The sequence below is a fragment of the Myodes glareolus genome, chromosome 20 (genome assembly GCF_982192425.1).
Source record: "Myodes glareolus chromosome 20, mMyoGla1.1, whole genome shotgun sequence".
In the NCBI taxonomy this organism is placed as follows: Eukaryota; Metazoa; Chordata; class Mammalia; order Rodentia; family Cricetidae; genus Myodes; species Myodes glareolus.
In genome coordinates, this window is record NC_142045.1 from 32,899,470 (window position 1) to 32,925,278 (window position 25,809).

General features: G+C 46.6%; 1 protein-coding gene and 1 long non-coding RNA gene across 2 annotated transcripts in view; one reads left to right on the plus strand and one right to left on the minus strand.

Annotated features, from left to right (window-relative positions):
- Window positions 1-25,809, plus strand: part of Maml3 (mastermind like transcriptional coactivator 3) — a 431,416-nt gene that overhangs the window by 47,686 nt on the left and 357,921 nt on the right. The window lies entirely within an intron of this gene.
- Window positions 10,540-12,135, minus strand: LOC146890061 (uncharacterized). The gene is made up of 2 exons (XR_014999347.2): window positions 11,611-12,135; window positions 10,540-10,958 (listed from the first exon to the last, which is right to left on the minus strand). It is a non-coding gene; the product is annotated as an uncharacterized LOC146890061 (long non-coding RNA).

Consider the following 25,809-nt stretch of genomic DNA (forward strand, 5'->3'; position numbering starts at 1 on the left):
AAATTAGAGATGTGCGCCACCACCGCCCAACTATTGAAAATAATTTAATTTTATGTGTATGTGTGAGTTCCTGAGTGTTTTATGTGCCTACAAGGCCAGAAGGGGCATCCGATTCCCTTGGACTGGAGTTAGACTGTTATGAACTGCTGTGTGGGTGCTGGGAACCAAACACAGGTCCTCTGGAAGAGCAACCAGGGTATTTAACCACTGAACCTTTTCTCTAGCCCCTTGTTATATTTTCTTATTGGGCAAATGTCCTGCGAGAATCTCATAATCTTGATATCAGTGGGCCAGCATATCCATTGATGTCTCATAGACCAGACCACATGGGACAAGGTTTTGGATTTTGCCTCCCTGTTTTCCTCAAACAGTTTCCCAGAGTTACATGCTCACTTATTAATTTATCAATGAAAGTGTTTAAGCAGGCCAGTGTTCATTATTCTCCATCAATAACAAGCTTTGTAAACAAGAAGAATAAATGTGATCTAACTCAAAAATGCCCTGCTGGGAGTAACTGTTTGCCAGGCAGAGGGGTTGACCAGTTGTATCTTTCATGTTTATTCTTAGTATTTGTTCTACACATATACTGAGAGTCCTGAGAGTTCCTGCAGGCTGTCTTCACACCTACTTTGCTCTTAGTTTCTGTCTGAAAAGGTAGATGGAGTAGGGGAGATGACTTGATGACAGTTGGAAATGGAGACTTGGGCTGAATGCATGTGTGCTAACCTTCTCAGGACACCTGCACTTCCACCCTGGTTAAATCTATTGCCATGATGTTTTTTATTTTATTTTATCTCAGTGTATGAGTGTTTTGTCTGCACGTGTTTCCAAAGATGTATACTACCAGGAAAGAACGTTGTTTTATGCAATATCTTTTTCATGTTAGGACACAGGATTTTTTCGGGTGTAGGTTTTTTACATGGTATAGTTGGTGGCTTGGGTTAGAATGGAGGGTGTTTATGTGATCGGTTAAGTTAAAGGGCTTCCGGACAGGGGCACTGGGGCGGATTCCAGCTAAGCAGGGGATTCTAGTAAAACTATTTGCTATCTTTTCCTCCTTATTCTAGATCTTCTACTCCTACTTAGGCACTATAGGGAGAAAAGCGAAAAAGGCTTTGAGTGAACATCATAAAGGAAGGGTAGTATCACAAACAGACAACTAAAAGATGCACATTAAAATATATGTATGTGGTTTTAAGTCCCCACAGTTGGCTAAATACATGGGGAGTCTTATTATGGTTCTCTTACATCACATAAGGTGTTGTTTTATAAAGTATTGCCATTTATGCTTAGGGTCAAAAGAGAACCGCCATGGGCCACAGACGTGGCTCACTGCAGGGTGAGCTTTTGTAAGCCTTTGATCTCAGCACACTGGAGGCAGAGGCACATGTATGTAGTTGAAGCTCTATGAGTTCCAGGCCAACCTGGTCTTGATAGCAAGTTCCAGATCAGCCAGGAATATATAATATGAGCCTGTATTCAAAAGAAGAAGAAGAGGAGGAGGAGGAGGAGGAGGAGGAAGAGGAAGGGAAGAAAGAAAGAAAGAAAGAAAGAAGAAAAGAATAAGAAATGAAAGGAAAAAAAGTAATAAACAACAAACAACAACAACAAAGGTAAGAGAAAGTGCACTGTTTTGGGCCAGAGATGACTCAGTGTGTAGGTACTGACCTCACAAGAATGTTGACCTGATTTTGATCCCTAGAGCCCATGTAAAGATGAAAGCAGAGAACTGGTTCCACACAGTTGTCCTCTGACCTCCATATGTGACATGGTATGCATGCTCACATACATGTCATGCACATGCACATATACATACAAACTCACACACGTAACAGATAACATTTTCAAATAAAGTGCACCACCATTTTAAAAGAGATTACTGGTCCGGTGTGTTAGACTTTGCTGTATTTATGCAGGGAGATTGATAATAGAAAAATATTCTCTCTTGAACCATTTCCAGGCCGATATGTCGTCTTATCCTATAAATCAAATGTGGTTTCAGCTCTGGTGAGGCTGAGAATGTGGTTTTGAAGCACATTTTTACCTCATCAGCTCTGCTAGCTCAAAAGGCTTGGTCATCTCACACAGCCCAGCAAGGTGACCTAGCAATGGACAGGCGAAGGGCAATATAGGCTCTGCCTCTGCCCGAGGTACTTCCATCCTGCTCTGTCTGGCTGTTGCATTGAAGTTGAGTTTTTCATATTTTCCAAAACAATGCCCAAGGAGCTGGGGAGATAAAAAATAGTCAGCTAAGAGCTCACTCCGCAAGCATGAGGACCCGAGAAAGGGACAAAGCGTGGTGGCATGCATTTGTAATCCCATTGCTGGGGAAGCCGACAGAGTCACATTCCCTAGTGTTGATATAGCTTAACTGCACTGACAAACCTGGGACTCAGTGAAGGACCCATGCCCAGAAGCAACATAGATGCTACCTGAGGAGCACCCTAGATTGTTCGTTAACCTTCACACATGTGCACGCGTGCACGAGCACACACACACACCTGCACATACACACCCCACACATCCCCAAACCAAAAATAGTTGACTATTTCTTAATGCATTATATAAAGCCACATCTCCAACATACTAGATTAATTTTGTATGAGAGATTTCTTTATGCACAAAAGAATCTCGGCTCTTCGTTCGGTCCCCAAACAAACACATATATAAACAGCAACAGAGCAAGAGGTCCAATTATGATCTTCAAAACACAAATACCCATTTTAAAACAAAATGCACCTAACAATTCTCTGCTAGCAGCCGCTGTAAATTATTGTTCTTAAAAAAAGAAAAAGAAAATCCAATATAGTTGAAAGCTTTTCCTTTCTAAATACAAGCTACTTAGCTGCATTATCTCCAAGAAAGAGAGACTCATGTCTTGCTTTTTGGATTTGGCATAGTCCGACTAATCAGAAAAATCTTTATTAATTGCGTTTGCAACCTCTAGAACACTATTCAGAGGGTTTTAAAAATTTTGGGTTGCAACATACGATGATGAGGAAAAAAAGATTAATTTATATATCTATCTTATAATTCTACAAAATGCTGGTGACTGAGTTATGCCCTGCCAGTGAGTTCTAGTAGAAGGGGGAGGGTTGGTTCTTCCTCTTTTGGGGAGAGTGGAGGAGTTTCCTCCTGTGACAAGGAAACCAGCATCATGGGGGTGGGCCCCTGGCATTGGCTCTGGAAGAATGGGTTTGGGTAAGAGCTGCATTTCCTGTCTTGCTGGTCAGTTTAGTCAGTTCAGTTGGGCTTTCTGAGCTTTACCCTGGCTTTGTATAGCTCTGACTCCCCTTCTTGCTGTTGCTTCCATGTCTGCCCACTACCTTTGTCGTGCGTGATTGCACAAGGCTTGTTTTCCAGGGACACAGTCACACCGTGAAACACCACAGACAGCAATAGGTGATCTTTGAAGAAATGGTGCACACGCTGTGCCTATCACTGAATAAATGGCTGACTTCAAGAGTTGCTATGGCCTGAATCTTGTACTTGAGGAGTTGTTTGTTTAGGCTCTAGATGGTGACTGTATTTGGAAAGAGGCCCTTGAATGAGGTGATTAGGGCTAAATGGCGTTATAGGTGGGAACCTAGTCAGTACCTTTATAAACGAAGATAGGAGAAACAAGAAAGACACACAACCATCAGCAAGCCATGAAGAGTTTGATGAAATCAACCCTATTGGCATTTTTGTCTTGGGTTTCCAGCTGCTAGAACTGGAAGGAAATTAATTTCTGTTGTTTGCACTGCCTGTTCTATGTTATTTTGTTAGGGTAGTAGAAGAAAAAAAAATCAATGCAAGAGTGTTAATGAGATCTCTCCAGATCGCCAGCTTCCCAACTTGAAAACAGGGGCAGAATCAGGGTAGGGTGGTGGATATTTGTAACCCTAGAATGTGTGAGATTGCGGCAGGAGAATCTCCAATTTGGGGCCTGCCTGGGTAATGCGGCAAGATGGTGTCTTAAGGAAAACATGTTAGAAATTGGTAAATATCATCAGATTGTTGCATTAAATCCTTATGGCTAATCTTGGTTATCAACAGTTAAGGAGGAGGGAGCCTCAACTGAGGAGTTGTCTTTATCAGATTAACCTATGGGCATGACTGTGGGGGTGTTTTCTTGACTGCTATATGGTATAGGAGAGGCTAGATCACTATGGGCAGCACCATCTCTAGGCAGTAGGCTTTGTAAGAAAGGTAACTGAGCAAGGCAGGACAAGCAGGACAATCAGCAACATTCCTCATGGCCTCTGCTTCCGTTCCTGCCTCCAGGCTCCTGCCCCGACTTACCCCAGTGACAGGCTGTAAACCCTTTACTCCCGTAAGTCCGCTGTGCTCCGTATTTTCTCACAGCATCAGGAAGCAGACTAAGACAGAAGTTGGTACAAGAGCGGATGTTGCTGAGATGAACCTGACCGTATTATTTTAGGGAGAGTTGTGAAAATGTTTTGAACTCTAGGCCAGAAAAGCCATTGAGTGTTTGTAGCTTAGTGGGTTCTTCTGTGGGAGCTTGAAAGATAGGAGTGTTTTGAGAAACGCAGATGGTGGAGGCATGGATTGTGAAGTAGTTCCAGGGGGATGCAAAGACTATCTCTGGACTGGTCCATTGTGTGAAATTTTTTAATTAAGACTCTGTGGGAGTGAAACCTTTGCTTTGCTAGAACAATGGGTGCTAGTTTGCTGGGACTCAAAAATCAGCTGTGATTGATTAGCAAGAGACCAGAATTTATTGAGGTGAAATCTTCTGAAGTATTTCCTTAAGATCAGCACACAGAAACTGTGATCCAGAGGGGTCAAGGCTGCATCTCAAGCTGGCAGCAGAACTTGATAATATGTAGGTATCCCACATGATTTGGGACTATATAAAAGATGCAGGACTGAAAAGGTCTTGGAGAGAAACTGAGACTTGACACTGTGTGAGACCAGGGGAGCCTGTTGGTGAAGCTGCAGACTCAGTTGCAATGAAGTTGCAGCATAGTGGAGATGCCAGCACTGTGGGAGGACCACCAAGGACAGCAGCAGGTTTGGAGTAGGAGCCAAACTGAGCCTGTGAGACAAGCTGCATGTGTTGGGGCTGCCAGAGCCAGAGAGGTAGGACACCCAAGGGCTTTGGAACCCAGCAGATCATGACTGAGCCCCAGATGCTGGAAAATTAACTATTTGCATTGCTAGATTTGGGTTTGCTTTGATTTGATTCTGTCTGTGCTCTGGTGTTTTCCTCTTGTAATAAAAATGAATGTGAGTTAATTTTGATTTTACAGGAGCCCACCGTTAAGAGACTTGGGACACGTAACTCAGTAGCGAAATAGAGAAAGTCATTGCCAGTGCACAAGCGTAACCTCCCTTAATCGGCCCAGGAATTCAGGAGACTTTCATAGAGGAAGCGGAACTTGAGCTAGCCGTGAAAGGGACAAGGATCTCTTCAGATGGGGGTGGTGGTGTGATGGTGTGGATGGTGGCACCCATTGGGGTAAAGTAAGAGTCAGTGCAGCAAAGCAGATGGTGCGTTCCAGGGACAGTGCTTTGGGGTACGGGGGACCATGGTCACATAGGGGGAGGGATGGATGAACTTGGACAGATGGATTAGGGGCACGTGGACTTTGCTCTGAATACAGGTTTGTTTTGATTATGATTACCACAGCCAGAGTTGAATCAGAGAGTACTGTCATCAAATTTCTAAGTTTTGAGAGCGACTTCTAATACCAGGCCCTAAATAGTTTAGAAGGTGGCCAACAAGAACTGAAAACCAGTTGGGGAACTATGGGTAAGGACAGGTACAGGAAAGATGGAGGGAGAGGGAAGGTTTTGAGGATACACATTGGGGGAGGGGAGTCTGGGAGACAGCTGTTTCTGGAACCTCTCCTTGTGTCCTTTTTATTTAGCTCTTCGCAAAAACCTGGTTTTCAGGTGAGGCCAATGAGGTCTGGTGGCACTTAAAACCCTTCTTGATCATAGATAGTGAGACGTGAGTAGGGTTGAGATTCAAGGCCAAGTATATCGGGTGCACAGTGCCTCTGGCTTCCCATAATCCCTTACTGCCTCACCCAGTGAAAAAGAGTTGAAGTTTCTTACTTGTGAGATGAGGTGGTTGGTTGTGTCAGCCACAAGAATAAAGGGCTCAGAGTTGTGTTTCAGCTCTGCAGAAATGTTTTAAGTTTTGAGTTGTGTGTGTATGCGTGCGGATCAAGCACGTGTTTCTAACTTGGATGTAGTTAGTTTCATAAACATGTATGTTTGTGTTGCTATTGCAAGTTTGCCAGTTCTACTGCATGTAGTGTTGTCAATAAGAAAATATAGGAAATACACAATTCCTATCAACTTTTCTGTCCCTGTGTTTTGCACATTTATTCTCGCCCTGATATCTGGTTTTATTGCACAGTAGAGTCTTGTAAACAAAGACTCTTTTGTGTCCCACATGAACACACAAGACACCAAAGGGAGGGCTGGGAAGGAGAGGGGAGGAAAAGTGAAAATGACCCAGAGAGAGTTCCAGAAACAATGGAGCGGTTCTTTTGGGAGCTTCCTCTGAGTGGAGCCACAATTACCCCCTCCCCTGATCTCCCCCCCATAAATGGCCTTTCTCATTTTAAGAGCCAAAAGGGACAGCAATGTCTATCTCTTGAGTTCCGTTGCTGTCTGCACCCAGACCTGGGTCTCTCCAGATCTCTCCTTTCCATCTGAAGTGAATAGCCTGGTAAGGACCAGCAGTCAGCCATAGGGTGTTTGTGCTCAGACCTCTGGGTGGCAGGTTTGCAGAGCCCTTAGTAGCTCCTGGGGTGGCATATGAAGGGGGCAGAGAAGGGAGGGACTTTGGTTCTCTTTTCTGTTGTTGAACCTCCTGGAGGTCCAGGCCTCGGATAAAGTCTGGCACATGGTGGATGCTCAGGATATGTACTGACGGAATGATGGCTTAATGGCCACATGCCAAATTCTACTGACCGCTTGGCATCTGATCTCTCATTAAATCCTCCTGGCAAGGAAAGTCAGTTCTCCATTCAACAGATCAAGAGGTTAGTGTCCCGAGAAGTTGAGTGACCAACGCAAGGTTGACAGCTTATATATAAAACACAAGATTCAAACTCCGATTTCTATAGCTCTAAACTTTGGACATATCCGCAGATACTTTGAGTACAGCATAGATATTCTTCATCAAACTATTATCTCAGTGTAAATTGGCCCACTTTATATGTGTAAAACAGAGTTAACCTCAATTTGAAAACTAGAGTTTTAAGAACTCTCAAGATCAAGCTTATAGTATGTGTTGAACAAGTACGGAACTTAATTTTATTTCTTTTTACTCTTATTCTATGTTGAGGGGGGAAAGTGTGGAAGATTTGAAAGTTTGTTGCTTTAAATAAGCTATTTTCTAGATCATTTTCTTAATACGGGCAGGGTGACAGAAAGTTAACACACCAGTTAACAACAGCCAGCTCAGAAGCACCGCTGGACACACAGTGTTGAAGACATTGCAGTCATAGGTGACCCCCACCCTGCGGTAAGTGCTTACTTCCATCTTGTCCCCAGGAAGAGAGGTGACCATGAAGACACAGCTGTGAAGCTTCCAGGACTGTGGGAACGGTCCGTTCACATCAACCTTGAGCTTCTTCCCATCGCTTCCCTCACTTCGCTTTCGTCTCATTTTAAAGGACGAGCTTTTGGTTTTTTTTCTTTGTCTGCCAGCCCTTCGCTCTTTCTTCCCCCTGTACTTTATTCCTTCTTGAAATACCCTGTTGGAGGGCTCTCCCTTTCATGAGCTCAAGAGTCTTTTCCCATCTTTCATTCCAAAGTCCCATCCTTGCCAAACAGTAACCAGGTGTCCCTGGTGGTCCCTTCCTCGTGCTTTCTTTGGTTGCACCAGGGAAATGATGGTTTCGTGACTGTCATGAAGTAAAGAGAGTGTGGTGGTCACCATGTCCCTCTTCCGAGCTGCTTCTCTGTACACGAAGGACCAGAGAGAAGGGGTGGAAGGTGGAGGAGGGAATGAAGAAAGTGGAGTAACTGGGACTGGGTTGTCCAGACCAAAGGAGGACTGGGGATGTAGCGCAGTCGGGGGCGTGCTGACTAGCATTTGCAAGGTCTTGGGTTCAGTCCTCAGCACCTTAGAAAAACAGGCACAGCAACGCTTACCTGCGTCTTCCAGACTTGTGAGACAGAGGCTGACGTTCAAGGTTATCTTTGCCTTGAACCAAGTTTCAGGCTAGCCTGAGCTACTTGAGACTCTTCTACCAACAGAAAATTGTCTTCCAACTTGAACTACTTTAAAATACTTTCATCTCTTGCTCTTCCATTAACTTAAATATCGCCATAGTCCATTTGCATTTTTTGTGGATGAGGAGCCCATGTTCTATTTGGTAGGTCTTTGTTTTCCCACACATTAAGATAAAATGCCTATCCAAGTGTATTCCTGTGAGCACCGAGTTCCTTCAGACTGCACACTCTTGATGGGCAAGGCCTGCGGAATGGTGACTGTCCAATTCCGCCTCAGATGAAGCAAAGTGATGACTCACTTCTCTTGTGTCTCTGTGGCTTCTGCCATCTCTGATCAACACAGGCTGCTTTGCTAATGCTCAGACGACTCCAGACATCCTTTGTAAGCCAGGGACTGCAGAGGCTTCGCCTCTCTCTCGTTATCTCAGTCATCCTGGTGGGGAGAGCATTCTGCTTGTAACAGCCCGTGCTGGTGTCAGTCGGGCTTGGGATGCTGTGTAGAGCTTGTTGTTCTAAATGTGAAATGCCCCAGCCTGCAGCCTTTGTATTCCCTTAAAGTCTGCCTCTGGCCTCTTTTACCTGTGGGTAATAGTTCTCCCAAGTTCGTGTTGGTCCCCGGATGCCCATTTGTACTCTGCTCTTCGGCTATTTTGGTTCCTGGTGTGTGTGTGTGTGTGTGTGTGTGTGTGTGTGTGTGAGAGAGAGAGAGAGAGAGAGAGAGAGAGAGAGAAAGATCACACTGATAAAGAGGAGATGGGTTTTGTTTTCAGTGTCTGTATGTGTGCATGCCTTTGTCTTTGCATGTTTATACATATACAGGTATGTGTGTGCGCACATATGTAGACACATGTGTATGTGCAGCTGTGTAGGCGCGTGTATATGTATGTATGTGTGTGTGCGCGCGCAGGTCCGTGTCCACATGTAGATGCACACCCCATAGATTAATGTTGACTACTTAATATATTGCGGCAGGGTCTCCCACTCGAAGCCAGAGCTCATCAATCTGACTAGTCTCACTAGCCAGCTTGTTCCAGGGATCCTGTCCTTGCCTCCTGCCCAGCATTTGTCCAGGTGCTGGGGAGGCTGATCCCTAGTCCTCAGGTGCACATCAAAAGTTCTTTATCTACCGAGCCAACTCCTCAGTCCCTCAAGGAAGACATAAAACAAGAAAAAGGACTCCGAAAGCAGGACTGTATAACTCCTCCACGAATTCTCAACTGGAGCTCTGGCGTGTGCCCTCTCTGGTACGTGTCTTGTCTTCTCAGAAGCATGGCTGCCTGAGGATTCTGACTGGATTCTGGTTAGTGAAGATTTCAAGATAAGTGGGCCGTCTTGCTGTGACTCATTCTGGGCTGTTTTAAGCAGCTCCACAGCCTCAGAGAATAAAAGGATGTTTAATCATCTCCCACTTCCTCTCTCGTGGTTGACGTCATTGTCACCTTCATTGTCTTCCTCACGTTAAGTACCCCCAAAGCAAAGAAGTTGCTAGACAAAATATGTAACATGGGCTCGGCCTTTGGTGTCTGGAAGTCTGCTGCCTTTAAATAGATAACTCCCAAATGGAGCTAATTCAGACTCAGGTATTGATTGATTGCCCTGTGGTAAGAAACAGATGGCATTAACCAGTAATCTGAAAGTCCAGATCCAATATCCCAAACGCTGAGAGTCTATTGTTTGTAACAGGTGTCCATGGTGGCTCACTGGGTTCTGACACCAGACAGAGATACTGGGTCCAAGCCCTGCGAACTCAGGGCAGTGACTGAGATGTGTTTCAGGGTTCCAGGAGGCAGGAAGAGCAGCATGTAGCCTACCTAGTCCAGCTGGGGAGCCCCTGAGCAAAGTCATGGGTTTAGTGGTAGGAGGGCCTGAACTGTGGGGGCTGATGGAGGCTGAGCAGAGGCTGGGAGTTTCCCAGTGGGCGGGGAATTGATGCAGGCCTGAGCATAGTGACAGGAGAAGGGGACAGCTTTCAGGTGCCACACGGAGGGGCTTGGAGCAGCGACAGAGTGAATCTTGAGTGTTAGCTCTCTGCTGGTGTTGAGTCAGAGACACAGAGGAGGAAGAGGCCTTGGGCTAATCTCTCGATTCTGGGAGCTGGATTGGAGAAATGTGAGTGAAATACAATGCAGAAAGCTTACAGATGGAGATGGAGGATGAGGCGGGGCAAGAGCCCAGCCTGGGGGACAGCGTGGACCATCAGTCAGAGGGTGTCTTAAAAAGAAGCCATTATCTCCAGTTTTGGATATGCAGTTATCTGTGGGGGCCCAGGGAGTCACTGAAGTCCAAGACAGGCTCTCTCCAACACCCTGGATAACCCACAAATGACAGAGCCATTGATTTTTTTATTTTATTTATTTATTTATTTATTTATTTATTTATTTGCTCTGTTAAGACTAGGGGAGCAGAAAATGCTGGAATGGTAAAGTGAGAAGGAGTAAGGCTCTTCCCCGGGTGTCAAATTAAATCTGAAGGAGCCAGGGGGAGAAGGATGAGCCCAACGGCAGGTACTCCCTGAAGTCCTTTGAGAAAGAGGCAGGTACACAGGCTAAAGAGGCAACTCGGAGGACCTTGGGTGGCTGCAGCCAAGCTGAAGAAAGGCAGCTCCCTTGTCTCAGTGGGCTGAAATCCGTGCTGCTGATTGGACAGCTCCGTGTTCTTGGCCATCTTTGGCAGGCTGCCAAACCTCCACTGGGCTGTCACTCAAGGCGGGGAGGGGCTGGAGGAGAGGAACTTGCCTCTCCAGAAAGTCTTTTGGCCTTGAGACAAAAGAAAAAGAGCTGCTTTATCGCACACTTCACGACCCAGAGAGCTATTAAGGATCTGAGAAACAGGCGGAGGAAGTGGGAGAAAGCAAGGCAGGAGAGGTTCAAATGATTGTTCAGCTGGGTGATGATGATGATAATAATAATAATAATAATACCGCCTTGCAAACTCAGAGTGGAAAGGAAGAGAAAGTTAGACTAGTGGGGTCCTTATGAAGTTCACCCTAGGGCCATCGTTTATATGAGGACCCAGTCTCTGTGCTCAGTTGTCACCAGTGTGATGACAGAAGCGAGCAAGAAATCTAGCAGCTTCAGATTTATAGATTTTTCTTAATAATAAGGCCGGCAGCAGATGAGCGAGGACAAATGGGAGGCTGCGGCCGGGTGTGGGCAGGCTGCTGCCTTGCTGTAATTCACTGGTGATTTTCCTTTGCTTTGCAAAGCTCAGATTTCCCGCTCTGGTATTCAATGAGGAGCACATAGCCCGAGGATAGCAATTAGCTCTCTCTGGGCCCACTCTCGGCGGCGCGGCCCTCGCTGACGTCTGCAATTACTGGCAGCCCAGCAGCTGTTTTTCAAACCTCGTCTGCGCACGGTGGGAAGCCAGGCCCACCTTCCCCAGTCCTCTTCCCAGACTCCTCCTTACCTGGGGCACAGGGACCTTGCCTACAAATAGAACTGACGCGCCGGGACGTCATTGGGCCTGGCGGAGCTCATTGGCGGAGAAGTTCCGAGTTTTATTTTCAACCTAGAGACAGGCGGAGATAGATCCAGCTAGAACAGGTCTCTTCCGGCTTAGGCCCTCCTCCGGTGGTTTCAGGAGTTGTGGAGGGTGGATTGTCTGAGGGAGGCTGCTGCTTATGGCTTCCCTGCCACTCAGTTGGAGATACAACTGGAGCTGGCTTCCCACCCTGCTGGGTGGTCCTCTATCTCCCTGTTGACACAGCACTCCTACTGTGTCGTGTGGGTGGGACCTGTGTTCCCAAAGACCCCGTTTGTGCCTCCGTTTCATTTACTTCTCTACCCGCGGTGGTCAGGGCGTGTGTGTCTCCCTCAGGTAGATCGAGTGTGTTCCAAATAAAGACTTGGGCTGAGATATTCATTTCAGCTAGGAAGCTGCCTGGGCAGACAGAAATGGTTTGAACCTTTTGGAATAAAAGCTATAATACAGTGCAGGTATTTTTTTTGAGACAGTCTTGATAGGAATCCTGGGCTGGCCTGTAACTCTTGATCCTCCAAGACCCCTCCTAGCGGGGGTTTTTTGTTTTTTTGTTTTTGGCCAAAGGCTAAGTATGTGACTTACCACCCACCTAAAATACAAGAGGTCACAGAAATGGGTTCAAGATGTGTTCACTTAGGGTTAGCTGAGGAGGCTCCCAAGTTCCCTGAGACTTTAGGGTGGATCAAGAAAGGGATAAGAACCTGCTTTACCCATCCCTCACCCAACCCCCCCTCCCAGTTTCTTGAAAGAGCAGTGTGGCCCCAAAGAGAGTCCCCTGCCTTGACGTCTGTGGCTCTTGCTTGTCTTGACTTAGCAATGACTTACTGTCAAAGTCCTTAGTTCTTCTTGCCTCCGGTCTGCAGTCACACTACAGCTAAACTTCTGTTGCTTTTTAAATGGTGTCACCATTATTTGTAATGATGTGGCATTTAAAGGGAGATTTTCTTCTTCTGGGTTGCCCCCGTGAAGTGAAGAGGTAGAAAAGGAACACAGCCCGGGCAGAGAAGGCCTCTCCTTCCTTCCAGGAGGCCTCCCACACTTGTGGGTCTTGGTAGGCTCCTGTCCCCCAAGGGGGTTTCTCTTGGGCTGTGTACCCAGGCCTGGCCTCTGATTCCACACATTGAAACGCAAATGACAGCAGTAATTGGCTGAGAGATAGACCACAAGGAGTGAGTGAGCAGGGCTGCTGGGAGTTAAGTGGCTAAGTGACAATTACTCTGCCGCAGCCTCCGGGAGCAGGAGCCGCCAGGCTGTTCAAACCCGGGTTTTAAAGGAGCAATAACACATTAATTGGAGGCGGGCTTCTGGGTTAACAGGCCTTGCCTGGCTTCTCAGCTCATTTGACTCTACTTTAGGGATGAAAGGGAGCCAGTGGAGAAAGGCAAGTTGGCCTACTCTCTCTTTCCCAGTCCCAGCCCCTTCCAGGTGAGGATTTGGGAGATACGTGTTCTGGGTTCTGGTAGACAGAGAGTTGGTTTAATTTGGAGATTCGGTAAAAAGTTCCTTTGCCGTAGGAGGTGATGTGGGAACTGTCAGTCACAAGGGTGTGGTGGCCATGAAGGACCTGAACTCAGCCACACCTGCCATCTTTCCCACCAGGCAGGCAATTAACTCTCTGATTTTTTTTTTCCTATTAAGTTTCTATCCCCAAACTGATCTCTCAGTCAGGTATAGCAAGAAACTGCAGAGGTGACACCTCCCTGCTGGTTTGTAGCCTTTCCAGTCTGAGCTGGAGAAATTATTAAAACTATGGATTCTCTTTTGCCTACTCAGTAGAAACCCTTAGGAAAGAGGAGCCGTGAAGGGAGAATAATCCAGCCTAGTATGAGTTGGGCTAGGCCTCTCTGCCCCTTTGAAGGGCCACTAAACCCTATTCTGGCCACACACAACCATCCAGATCAGTTTAGACTTGAGATAAGCAGACTAAACAAGGCGTGGAAGTGTGGAGAGCCCTTCTCTCCCACCATCTGCCTTCTACTGCAGTGGGACTCTGCGGACCCAACCCTTCACAAGTGCTGTCTGGTGGCCTCGCTGAGTTTTGTTTGTGTTTGCTTCAGCCTGCACAGCACAGTGTGGCCTCTTTCCCCCTTTTTACCAAGCATTCCTTCTGGGTTATAGGAATTTATCGGCTTGTTTTTACCTAAGGAGAGGGTTGGCCGTTTCCAGAATAGGAACTGGTCTGCTTCAGGACGTACCCAGAGGCCCAAACTTGCAGGCAACACCAGAGTAACAGGAGAAGAAACTGCTATCTGCCTGATGTCCAAGGGCATTTAGAAAACTCTCTTCAGCAGTCTGGGGGTAGGGAGGGTGGCCTGGGTAGGAGGCTGTGCCTGGCAGGGAAAACCTGGTAAGGCCTCTTGGAGGGTCTCCACTGTAGGCCCGGATGACACCAGGTTGTGGCAGAGGAGGGTTTGTCACTGCTGGAGAAGGGCTTCAGTCTGTCCTCTGAAGGAAGGGTAGATGAGAATCCATGGCTTATGTAGCAGTTGCCATAGTCTTTCCAAGAAGAAGAATGCATTATTTAGATAAAGCTTTTCTGGGGCTGTGGAGATGGCTTGGGCAGTGGGGTTCTGACTGTGTAAGCCCGAGGACCTGAGTTCAGTTCCTTGTTAAGCTTTGTGAAAGCCAGGCCTGTTGGCGAGTGTTGGTAATCAATCCCTGAGCTGGGGAAGCAGATCCCTACTGTGTGAGTTCCAGAAAAATGAGAGACCCAGTCTTCAAAGAATGGTGGATGATGTCTGAGGGACAATGCCAGAGGTGGTCCTTTGCCACAGACGTATACGATACACACTCGCTCGCATGCGCGCACACACGCGTGCGCGCGCGCGCACACACACACACACTCACACACGTGCACAACTGTTTTTCAATATAGTGTCTTTGTAGTAAAGACTGCCTAGGTTTTCACTTCTCACTTTGCCACCTGCGAGTCTGATTGTCTCAACTGCCAAGTGAGATAATAGTATCACCCACTGGGGGGCTTATTCTGAGGACTAAATGAGCTGCTTTTCCCAGCGCTTAGTAGGACTATACAAATACACTTGGAACAGTGCCCAGCATTAAGTGCTGCTGTGACTGCCGTGCCATTGCCCTTGGTCCCGTCCATCACCTCATCTTTTTACAGTGAGCCACGGAAGCGGTCAGAGCATTGGAACATTGCATGAAGGCTACGTAGGTCTGGGCGTCCCAGGCGTGCCCAACTTGGGTCTCTTCCAGTGCTCATCATTAGAAGTAACATCCCGAGAAAGAGACCTACACAGAAAGCTTCAAGACGATAACCACAAAAGCAAACAGCCAACTAATTGGGTCCATCGATCGGTCCATCATTCTTGTCACAAAATGGGTACCGCCAATACGGGAGACCCGCGTAACTCTCTTGGAGACCTGTGCTCCTGTTGAGATTTTAGAGAATTATACGAAATTGTAAAAAGTAAGTTTTTCAGGGGCTTAAATAATTCAATTCGTAAGAAATATGTTACTCTTTTTTGGTTTGCTGCTCTGGGAACTTTGGCAAATCTAGCCGCCTCCTAGTATGACAATATAGAACTGCTCCATCATTGCAACCCTAAAGGACATTTTTGTGCCACCCTACTGCAGAAACACAGCCCCCATACCTCAAACCCCTAGCAACCCCTGACCTGCCCTCCACCTAGCCCCCATCGTTTACCTTGTGAATATAATCACACACCGCATATCTAGCTTATTCACTTAGCACAATGCCTCTGAATTTCCTTCAAGTCTGTTCTCTATGTTAGAAAAGCACTTCTTTCTAATGCTCATACGCCGAACCTTAGAACTGGCCAAAAAAACTTTTTTTTTTTTTTCAAAAAAAGTCAGAGTCAAAGATTCTTCTTACCCAGGTGAAGAAGGGGAGACAGCTGAAGGTGGGGTGGCTTGCCCAGGGTTGTGAAGCTAATTAAAGAACACGGGCTGAGCTGGGAATCCCCTCTGCTCAGCCCAGGCCACAGCTGCCAGATCACGCTGGGATTAAGGACGTGTGGCTGCTTGTCAGGCGGGCTTCCACTCATTTTATAATTGTTATTAGGCAAACTGAGGCTCACCTGTGATAGCAATTTGAGGCGCGTTAGTTTCTCTTAGAAAGTGTGTGGGTTAGTCTCATCGGCTGACACATTTCTTCTTGGAGCACATTGGTGTCATTACCGATATTTCTAGGTGGATTATTCTGGAAGACAAGCTGGTGGGCCTGACTATCATGGAGCCGTTGGTTCCTTCGTTCATTGTTTGATGACTCAGGCAGGTTCTCCCGTGAAGGACCTGAGCTCTGGGAGGGTAGAATGTAGACACAACTTCAATAAATTAACTATACTGGCTAGATGCCTTGACAGGGACACAGCAAAACCTCTAACTTAAACTCCCAATGTAAAGTTCTTAGGAGGCGACTTAGAATCTTTTTAAGCACTGTGAAACCGTAAAGTCCCGGAAACCATAAATTAACAAACACCTGGAGACGTCCAGATCACATGATGCTGGAAACGGGCTCTGTTGGAGAGAACCAGAGGATACTTGGTTTGTAGGTTGCACATGGTGCTCAGGAGTTCGTATGTGGGAGGGACAAGGTCAGGGCTGTGCCCCTGGAGCAGATCTAGAAACATGGGAGACAGAGAGAACCTGGCGGGGCAGGGGGGTTGGGGGGGCAGATGTGAGTTAGGCCCTTGGGCAGCAGTAATGGAAAGGAAGAAATGTTTTGGTCAGAGAAATACCCACTGGATATTAGAAAGGGGGTCAAAGAAGGTTAGGGCAGTACCCCTAGGATGCTTGGGTAGAGTCAGCATGCTGGGGAAGGTGGGTTTCCTCCTAAAGAAGGATGCTGGGTGTGAAGCCTAGGAAGGAGAAGAAGGTGCTCTTTCTTTGACCGGGTCAATTTTGTTTTCATGTGCTTATGTGTGAGCCTATTAACAAGTATTTATGCTTGATTGTTACTCATTTTCAGAAGGCTAATTATAATTGCATTTTCCTTCAGTAGGGAATAATGGTGGGTTTTTTTTTTGGTCCTGATTACAATGTTAGTTATGATTAAACAAATATTTTTGGGTCCCTTTTCCCCAGATGGCATGATTCTATGCTTTAGGAAGACTCAACTGAGTAGTGAAGGAAGCAGTTGATATGGTGACTATAAGTGTTTTATGTGTGTGTGTGTGTATATATATATATATATAATATGTGTATGTATATATGAATAGATACATACATATAAAATATATGTATATATACATATATATTTATCACTTTAGAATGTAGTTGTCTGCCTAAATAATTAAAAAAAAGAAACTGTAAATCCAACCTGATCAAAACATGAGCAAACACCTTCTCTTATACTGTGCTAATGTGTCTAAGTCTATTCCAACCATACTCAGAGCAGAATCTGGCAATACTTCATTTGTTTGTTCAAGGCAGCATTCCTCTGTGTGACCCTGGCTGTCCTGGAACTAAATCTGTAGACCAGGCTGGCCTCGGACTCAGAGATCCATCTGCCTCTGCCTCCCGGGAGCTGGTATTAAAGGCGTGTGCCTCCACTGCCAGGTTGAAACTTGAAATGATTGTACGGAATTAAGTATCTAGCATCAGAATGAGGATAGTTATTAGAAATAGATCCCGAACAACCAGTCACTTAATAAGGTTTTTTCTTGGGCTACATGTCGGCTGCTGTGCCTGGGGTGAGTATGCACAGTGATATGGAATGGGAGCGTGCTCAAGAAGTGTGGACCCCTGATTAGAATTACAGGACAAGAGACAGCCTTTCTCTGACTTAGATCTCGTATGGTAAGCCCTAGGGGACCTTCGCCCCGTCTCTCCCTCGTCAACACTGGGACATTGTCATGCCACACCAGGCTTTTCATGTGGGCTCTGAACTTGCAACCCTAACTTTGTGACAAAGTAGATTGTCGCATTTCTTTCTGTGTGGGATTCAAGACCACGCGTTTTGAGTGCCCCCGTGGAGTGGGTGGTATCTCTTCATCACCACATTTTGGTCCTTCTGAACGTTCTACACTCTCATCTTTAGATCGAAGCAAGCTTGGTTGGCCGGCGGATCAGGCGAGTTCCTTCAGCTTCAATAGAAAAGAAAGACAATCATGGTAGTTCGAAGGGGGGGTGGTGTGCTGTGTCCCACGGAACAGCAGTGCACATGGGTGCCTACGACAACGTGCCGCCAGCTTCTGACGGCACAGGCCCCGTGTTTTATAAGGGAAGTGTTTTTAAACACTAGTCATTTATGCGGTGGACTTTGAAAGATTTGATGGCCCACGTCTGTCACTTAGGGACACCGGAATCTCTTCTGTGCAAGGCATGCCTGCCTTTGTCACTGTAACAAAGCATTTTAGTCGAAAGTCATTTGTAACCATATGGGTTTTTTTTTTTTTCCTGTGGGATTAGATTTTTCTTTGGTTTTCTGTGTGTAGCTTCATTTTTTTTCCTTCATTTTACTGTTGAAACTTTCTTTCACTTGAAGGGCATAAAGAAAAAAGTAAGGAAGAAAACAGCCACCACCTCACTCTCTTGGAATATCCTTAAGTTATAATATGTTGTCATCTTATTGTATAGCAGAACACCAGGACCAATTCCTCAAGCTTAACTGTGGCTTCCTAGCAACATGGAACTTTTAAAATGTGTGTGTGTGTGTGTGTGTATGTGTGTGTGTATGTGTGTGTGTGTGTGTGTGTGTATGTGTGTGTGTATGTGTGTGTGTGTGTGTGTATGTGTGTGTGTGTGTGTGTGTGTATGTGTGTGTGTGTGTGTGTGTGTCTATCTGTCTGTCTGTCTGTCCTATGTATGTACACCAGCAGCGAGTCTTCTGGAAGAACAGAGAGGGATCTTTTTTGTTTTTATATTTTTTGAGACAGGGTTTCTCTGTGTACCTTTAGTGGCTGTCCTGGAACTCGCTCTGTAGACCAGGCTGGCCTCGAACTCACAAAGGCCTTCCGGCCAGCCCTGACATGGACATGGTTCGTGCAGACACAGGGCGCAGATTGACTGAAGGATCTGCTTCATGTTTGCACTTCTTTTCCTCAGTGAGTCAAGGGGAGCAAGAGTCAAAAGGGAGACAATTTCTTGGGAAATCCTTTCTTACACGTTAGTCCCCTCTTCCCCCTCTTTAGTTCTGTCTCTTGTTGGCAGAATTGTCTCTACTCAGAGAGCGAAGTGGAGGGGCTTCATCACATCTGCCAGAGCGTGAACACTCTGGAGCTTTAGGTCTCATTCCCCTTGTGTTTGTCACTAAATAGTCACAAAGTCATTGCTTTTTAAATTTCTTTTTTCTCCCATAAAATGTGGCTGAAATTTCCTGGTCCTCTGTTCTCAGTGGAGGGTAAGATCAGTGGCTTGGAGCACGGAAGAGCACAGAAGGATTTTGACCCTTAGACCAGTGCATTCTTTAGCTCTGCTCTGAGACAAAAGGAGATGAAGGGGCCAGACACTGGAGATGACTGCTGAGAGTTAAGAGTCCAGGCCTGCTAGTGTATCAAAGCGGAGTTCGGGGAGGCCCCAAAGGTCCCTTTACACAGCACACTCATGGGCTGGGGGGACTGCGGAGAGTGAGAATCTGCCGAGGGAGTTCAGTTGCTCCCGGACTTTAGCAGCATTGGACACAGAGCTGGAGCTCCGAATGCTTCCTGGGTGTACAGACCCGAGAGATCCAGTGGAAAAATAAACCCTTGTGGAGGGCTGTCTGGGGCAGATTCATGGATGGGAGATGCCTTCTGCTGAATCCGAGAGAAGAAAGTGTCTCGGCGGGATGAGAAGTGGACTGTAGACATGGGTGGGCCCAGGCTGAGTCACCGTCGCTCAGTAGTTAAGTGGAGTTTTCAAATGAGAAGCAACCTGATCCGTAGGACACATGGCCACAGCTTCAGATCATTTTTTAAAAATGTCACTTTTCAGTTCAACTGGGATTCCAATGTTCGGGCTCCAGCCATACCCCCTTGGTCATTTCTAGGTAACATGGATGCCATCTTGTTTATATGTGAAACCATGTTGTACATTAAAGTGAAGAGGTACTTCATGCATGCTTTCGTGGCAGATGCCAGGGAAGAAATGAACAGGGTATCCCAAGTTCTGTGCTTTCTTGCATTGGTGGAGGAGCCTGGGGACCATGAAGGTGGCATAAGGACACAGAATGGAGGTAGTCAGAAATGGGAGGGACTTATCTCATCTCCCGGATCTTAAATCCAGGGAGCCAAAGAAGACAGTTCTTGTGGTGTGTGTGTTATGGCTCAGGTGACCAGGGGCCAGGGATGAAGTCACTGCCTCATCCAGTTTTATAATGTGCCCTGGGGCCTGGGCTCTGTCCCCTGTGAAAGACATCCAAGTCAGTGTATCCTTTGAAGTTACTGGCTGCTGCTCTTGGGCCAGCCCAGTGACTGCACGGCAGGTATTTAACTCCCCATTACCTGTTTGCTAAGAGCTTGGGAAGAGGTAAGCAAAGACAACAGAAAACAGGTTAGACAACAGCCACTTAGGCCTTCCTGTTTCCCCATGCAGCGCTGGCATGGGAGCAGTTCCTGAACCAGCTGAATTCTGTTCCCGGCCAGCTTCACCATGGTCATGGAGCAGATACACAACAACACAGCACAACACAATCACACACCCTTTAGAGGGGCATTAAAGGGAACATTTTAAAACTATCTCTAGGCAACAACAGCAACAGGAGCTGAAACCCTTTGTTAAACTGCGTAGCTGTTCTTGCTTGCATTTCTTTAAGGTTGCCGGTCTCCTAAGGTGGTTAATTATGGGGGGGGGGGGGCGCGGAAATGGGATCACATTTTAAATATTGGAACTATGCACCCTCCCCCATCTTTGCTACAGAATAAACAAAATTTTGAACACCATACAACCAACTCTTTTTTTCTTTTTCTTTTTAAACATCTTCAAACTAGGTTGAAGGATCCTTTCCCTGGAAAAAATAAGTTTTGCTTATGCGGTCCAAAAATAGTCACTGACATGTCTTCCGCTGCCTTTCTGTGAGCCCTTCTCGTTTAGGAGGTCCGGAAGTAAATGCCGGCTTTAGGGCAGGCTTTGTAGTATCCTGAAGAAAAAAAGCGGAATATTGGAAATGAAATAGGGAGGAGGAAGGGTATGGGCGATTTGAGAGCACAACTCGGATATGGGAGGTGGAGCCTTTTGAGGGAGGAAGAAGCTTGCAAAGGCTGCTGCTGTCGTGAAGCTGTGTGATGAGATGAGCAACGCCGTGGTGAGCTTTCAAAGCCCAGTGTTGCGCATGCTCACGGCTTGTGCCCGCACATTCCCGGTGCTGCTCACAGAGCAGCGCATTATGGGAAGCAGCTGAACGTTTTTTTTCCCACCAGGGAAGCCTTCCAAGGGCTCTCAGGTGACCGTAAGGCATTAGCTTTAAAGTGGTGCACATCACTGTGGGGTAAATCGCAGAGGGGTCTTCCACCTTGGCTTGTCTAAAACGTCCTGTGGGGTTTGATAAAGTTTCCTCAAGTTGGGTCTTGCAGGACCCTGTCGTCGGGATCTCAGTAGATTGGGGCGCATCGTAGGTAGCCGTTCAGATGAGTTGAGCTAAGCTGGAGCAGGCAGAACAGGCCTGAAATAATAGCTCTTCGGAAGGCTGAGGTGGAAGGATAGTAAGGTCGAGGCCTGCCTCAGCTGAAGACTGAGTCTAAGGTGAGCCCAGACTACTTAGTGAGACCCTGTCTCAAGAATGTAGTAAAGGGAAAGTCTGGCATTGTGTCCCATGTCTTTAGTCCTAGCACTGAGGAGACAGAGGTAGATGGATCTCTGGGAGTTCAAGGCCATCTTGTTCTACATAGTGAGCTCCAAGGTAGCCAGGACTACATAGAGAGACTTTGTCTTCAGCAAAACAAAATTAAAAAAAAGTAAAAAGAGGCATAGGGCTATAGCTTGGTGGTAGAGCATTTGTCCAGCATTTGTGAGGCCCTGGGTTCAGTTCTCAAAGCAAAGCAAGAACAACAGACAACTCACCCAAACCAACCTAACACAGGATCTCCCAGAAATGACCAGAACTAGGGAGGTTTGACCCTTCTTCGGGAGGGCGGGCCTTAGCCCTGGCTTGTACCTGGTTCCCACCAAGAGGGAGTTCCACTTCAGCAGGTTTTGTCTTTTAATCTGGGTGCTGCTTTTGCCACAGCTCTTCTTTGAAGCCAGCAGGAGTTGGTGTGTGGGAGACAGCTCAGGCCTGGAGGAGGTGTGGCTTGGGCCAAATGCCTGTTAACAACCTGGGAGAAGCAGAGAACAAGTTGATTCTAAACCAACAAAATCCCCAGACCCTGTCATTGGCAAAGCATCATTTGGCCTAGATAAAAGCAGCGGAGACTAGATAGAATCTTCTGGGAAAACTGAGGAAAATGGACGTAGAGAGGAGTTGTCTGTACAACATGGGGCATGGAACCCTAACCCTAACCCTAACCCAACCCTAACCCTAACCCTGAATGGCCTTCCAGTGAGAAACAGCTCAAGTTCGGGAGCATCTAAGGCAGATGGCATGTGCACGCACCCTGGAGCTAGCCATCCCCGCACCGGTCTGCTTTTCTGGCTTCTTCAGATTCCACACAAGACTACCTCAGGCCTTCCTTGCTCTGACCCAGTGCAGTTAAAGTAAAGGTTCACTGAAGGCGGTGTCAGGGTGTGCTTGTTCATATAGCCAGAAGCCATTGCTGGGCCTCAGCCGCGCCACAGTCAAAGGCAAAAACAGAGTAAATTTTCTTTCCCAGATGAGCTGAGCTGTGAAGGGTGAGACAAGACCTCATTTGTGTTTTCAGCTCCCTGCAGATCACCTAGCAAGTCTGAGCCATAGTTGCTCCAAAAAATGGGAGTGATCATCCCTCCCTCCTTCCTTCCTCGCCTCCTATCTCTCTCCTCCTGCCTCTCTTTCTCCCCCTCCCCTCTTTTTCCTCTCTCCCTCATTCCCTTCCTTCTTATTTCTTTATCAGACAGTATTTTCTACACCCCAGACTAGCCTCAGACTCACTCTATAGCTGAAGCTGACCTTGCCCTGGGTCTTCTGCCTCCACCTCCAGAGTGCTGGGATTATAGGTGTGGCCTCCATATCCTGTTGGTGCTGGGGATCGAACCCGGGGCTTGTTGAGAAAGCACACTAGCAATTGAGCCATGTCCCCAGCCTAGGAGGGATACGTACCTTCTGCCCCTCTCAGTCTTGGGTTTGTTGTGGTTGTGATGTGAAACCAAATCAGGGAGCGAAAACATAGAGGAGATAGTGCATTACTAAATAGTGTATTAACAGAGTGGTTCTTTAGGGTAACAGTGGACTGAGCTACCCAGAGCAGGGCGGCCTGCTTATTACCAGTTAGATGGAGCCATTCTACAGCATCAGGGTACATTTGTGACAGCTGTGACAAGAGCCAATCCAGTTCCCTCCCTCCTTCCCTCCCTCCCTCCCTCCCTTCAACCCTTCTTCCTTTCTTTTTTCATCTCCTTTTCTTAAATCTTTGGATTGTTTCATCCTGTTTCTAGGGAACATCTGTTGGGTCCTTTGGTGGCTTTGGGGGTAAATGAGACTTTACGGCTGCTTCACTTGAACCTTTAGCTCTTGAGGTCCAGGCCCTTGAAGTGGGGGCCTGGAAAATCTTATACTGTGTAGGGTTGTCCCTTCGGTCACCTCACTCGGGTGGAGTGGACTCACAGTCCACCAAGAAGCTACCAGGAGAGGAGGAAGGGGCACGCCTGCTGGTCTGTCTTTGTGGTTTGATTTAAAGGAAGATCCAGTCTGAACAGTAGAAGGTCGAGAGTTTCTCTTTGCAAACTTGAAGACGAGCAAACTCATCCCACATGGGGCCCCAGGCAGAATAAACTTGCTGCGCTGGTCCCTCACAGCAGAGGAGCTGTAAAACATTCTTTCCTGGAGCCCTTTTGACTGGGACAGAGGCCCAGGGAGATCGCAGCAGGAATTCTTTCAGCCGCCTCCTCCTCATGGCCTGCATTCCCACCGCAGGTCTCACTGGGCTGCTACTGTGTGGGGAGACCATGGCGGAGCGCGGTTTTATGGGAATGACTGATTAGCTTCGCCCCTGCTTTTGTCGTCATCGGTGGCGCTACGGATACTATTTCATGTTTACTGCCCCTTGACATTTCTTAAAAGGGGTCTTCAAAGCGAGGGTCCTTTTCTCAGACGAGTTTCTGAGCAGTAAACTTGACAGGGTTTAACGTGGGGAAAATAAACCTAATGTAAAAGAGAGCAGCTTAACAAACGGCCGGAGCCTTTGATGGGAATCAGGCCTGGCCTGCGAGGACTGAGGAGGGTGGTGGAGCATGGGGCTGCTGCTGACTCTCCTTCTAGGGGACCTCAGCTTCTGTAGCTGCAGCTAACCAGTAAGGTCACATGATAAAAGCATGCCAGTCAGACTTCGCTGTAGACTCCTGGGCTTCTCAAACCCAGCCATCACCGACTAGTCTCTTCTTGTGCAGCTGCCTGGTGCTGGAGACTCTCACCCTTCTTCAGCATATTACCGTCACACATCTAGGGACATTCACACTAACCAACTGAATTTGAAATCAACTTGCCAGGGTGTAGTTTAAAAGCTTCATTTCAGTAAATACGTGGTATTGGTAAATAATGAGTCTCTTATCTGACGATGTTTGGGTCTATTTCCCTCCTCCCCCCCGCCCCCCCGTGTGTGTGTGTGTGTGTGTGTGTGTGTGTGTGTGCGTGTGCTATGCACATGCCTGTGGGAGTGTATTAAGTCTTGAAGGTGTGTATGGAGGCAGAGATAACATCAGGAAGCCGTCCTCAATTACTTCTCCACTTCATTCATTTTAGTTTCGAGACAGGGTCTCTCCCGGAGCCTGGAGCTGGCTATTTTGGCTACATGCTGCACTCTGGGGTTCTGTTTGTGTCTGCCTCCTGACCTCAGGATTACAGAGTTTCTTATGTAGGTGATGGGGATTCAAACTTGGGTCCTCATACTTGCAAGACAAAGCTGTCACCCCAAGGGACCATCTCTCCAGTCCTCATATTTTTCTGTTTAGCAAGAAGACAGCTAGTCAGTGGGGATCTGATTGATGGTGTTCAGGAGTGGGTCATGCACATGTGTTTACATTCGTGTTCAAGTCCTTGCGTATATATTGTTTTGTTTTCCTGATGTGTTTACTCTCATGAGAAAGATGCTTTTTTCTTCTGTTTTATGCCTATGCTTCCTCAGAAACAATTTTTAGTGCGTATATGTGGAGGGGTCTAGGCAGATGAAGTCTAAAATATGTTTAGAAGATGCAGAATGGAATTGATATAGTCATAGATACTCAAATAAAAGTGTTGCAGTATATTACTATAAAGAATTATGTTATAATATATGAGTGAAAGGAATATATTATATAGTCACATTGCACCCATGTATTGGAACATAGCCCTTATAGTAAGACACAAGGGGAAAAATACTCATCTAACTTCTCATATATTTGGGGTTTAAGGATGTACAAATATTTGGCTATGCTTAATAATTAAAATGATTAATTCCCCTTTCCCCTAGAAGAGTGCTCAGTGCAGAATTTCCTTTTATAAACAAATAAAAAGATCATGTGGGGATTTGCCTTATATGGGAGAGCTAAAACACATAAAGATATGTGTTAGTTTTAGTAAAATCAGTGTTTCATGCTGAAATAGTCTTTGCTGGTTGCCTCTGCTAACCAAGCAGACTTCTGTGTAGGGCAAACACAAAGTCAAAGATAAACAAACAAACAAAACAGAAACTGGAAAAAATTTCTTGTGTAACTCCACAGTGGGTGCTTACTAACCTAATGGCAATCTATGTCTAGATAGATAGATAGATAGATAGATAGATAGATAGATAGATAGATAGATAGAGAAAATGTCTCATTATGTAATGCAGGCTGGGCCCCACAGCCTCTGGGCAATGTTGCCAGTGGTCCAGGGATCTGAGTCCAGTGACCATAGTTTGAGTAGCATCCTGTAGGCACACATGCTAGTCCTTAGAGGCACTTCTGCCCATCATGGCTAAATGGAGGAAAGAGCCTGAACAAGCTGTATTTCAGCTCCCTACGTCTCTGCCTCCTGTTTTAATCCTTGAGTAGTCTTGGCCTCCGGTTCTTTGTATTGTACACTGTCGGGTTCATTACACAAGTCCTAGCTTCTCATTTTCCGCAGATTAACCTTCA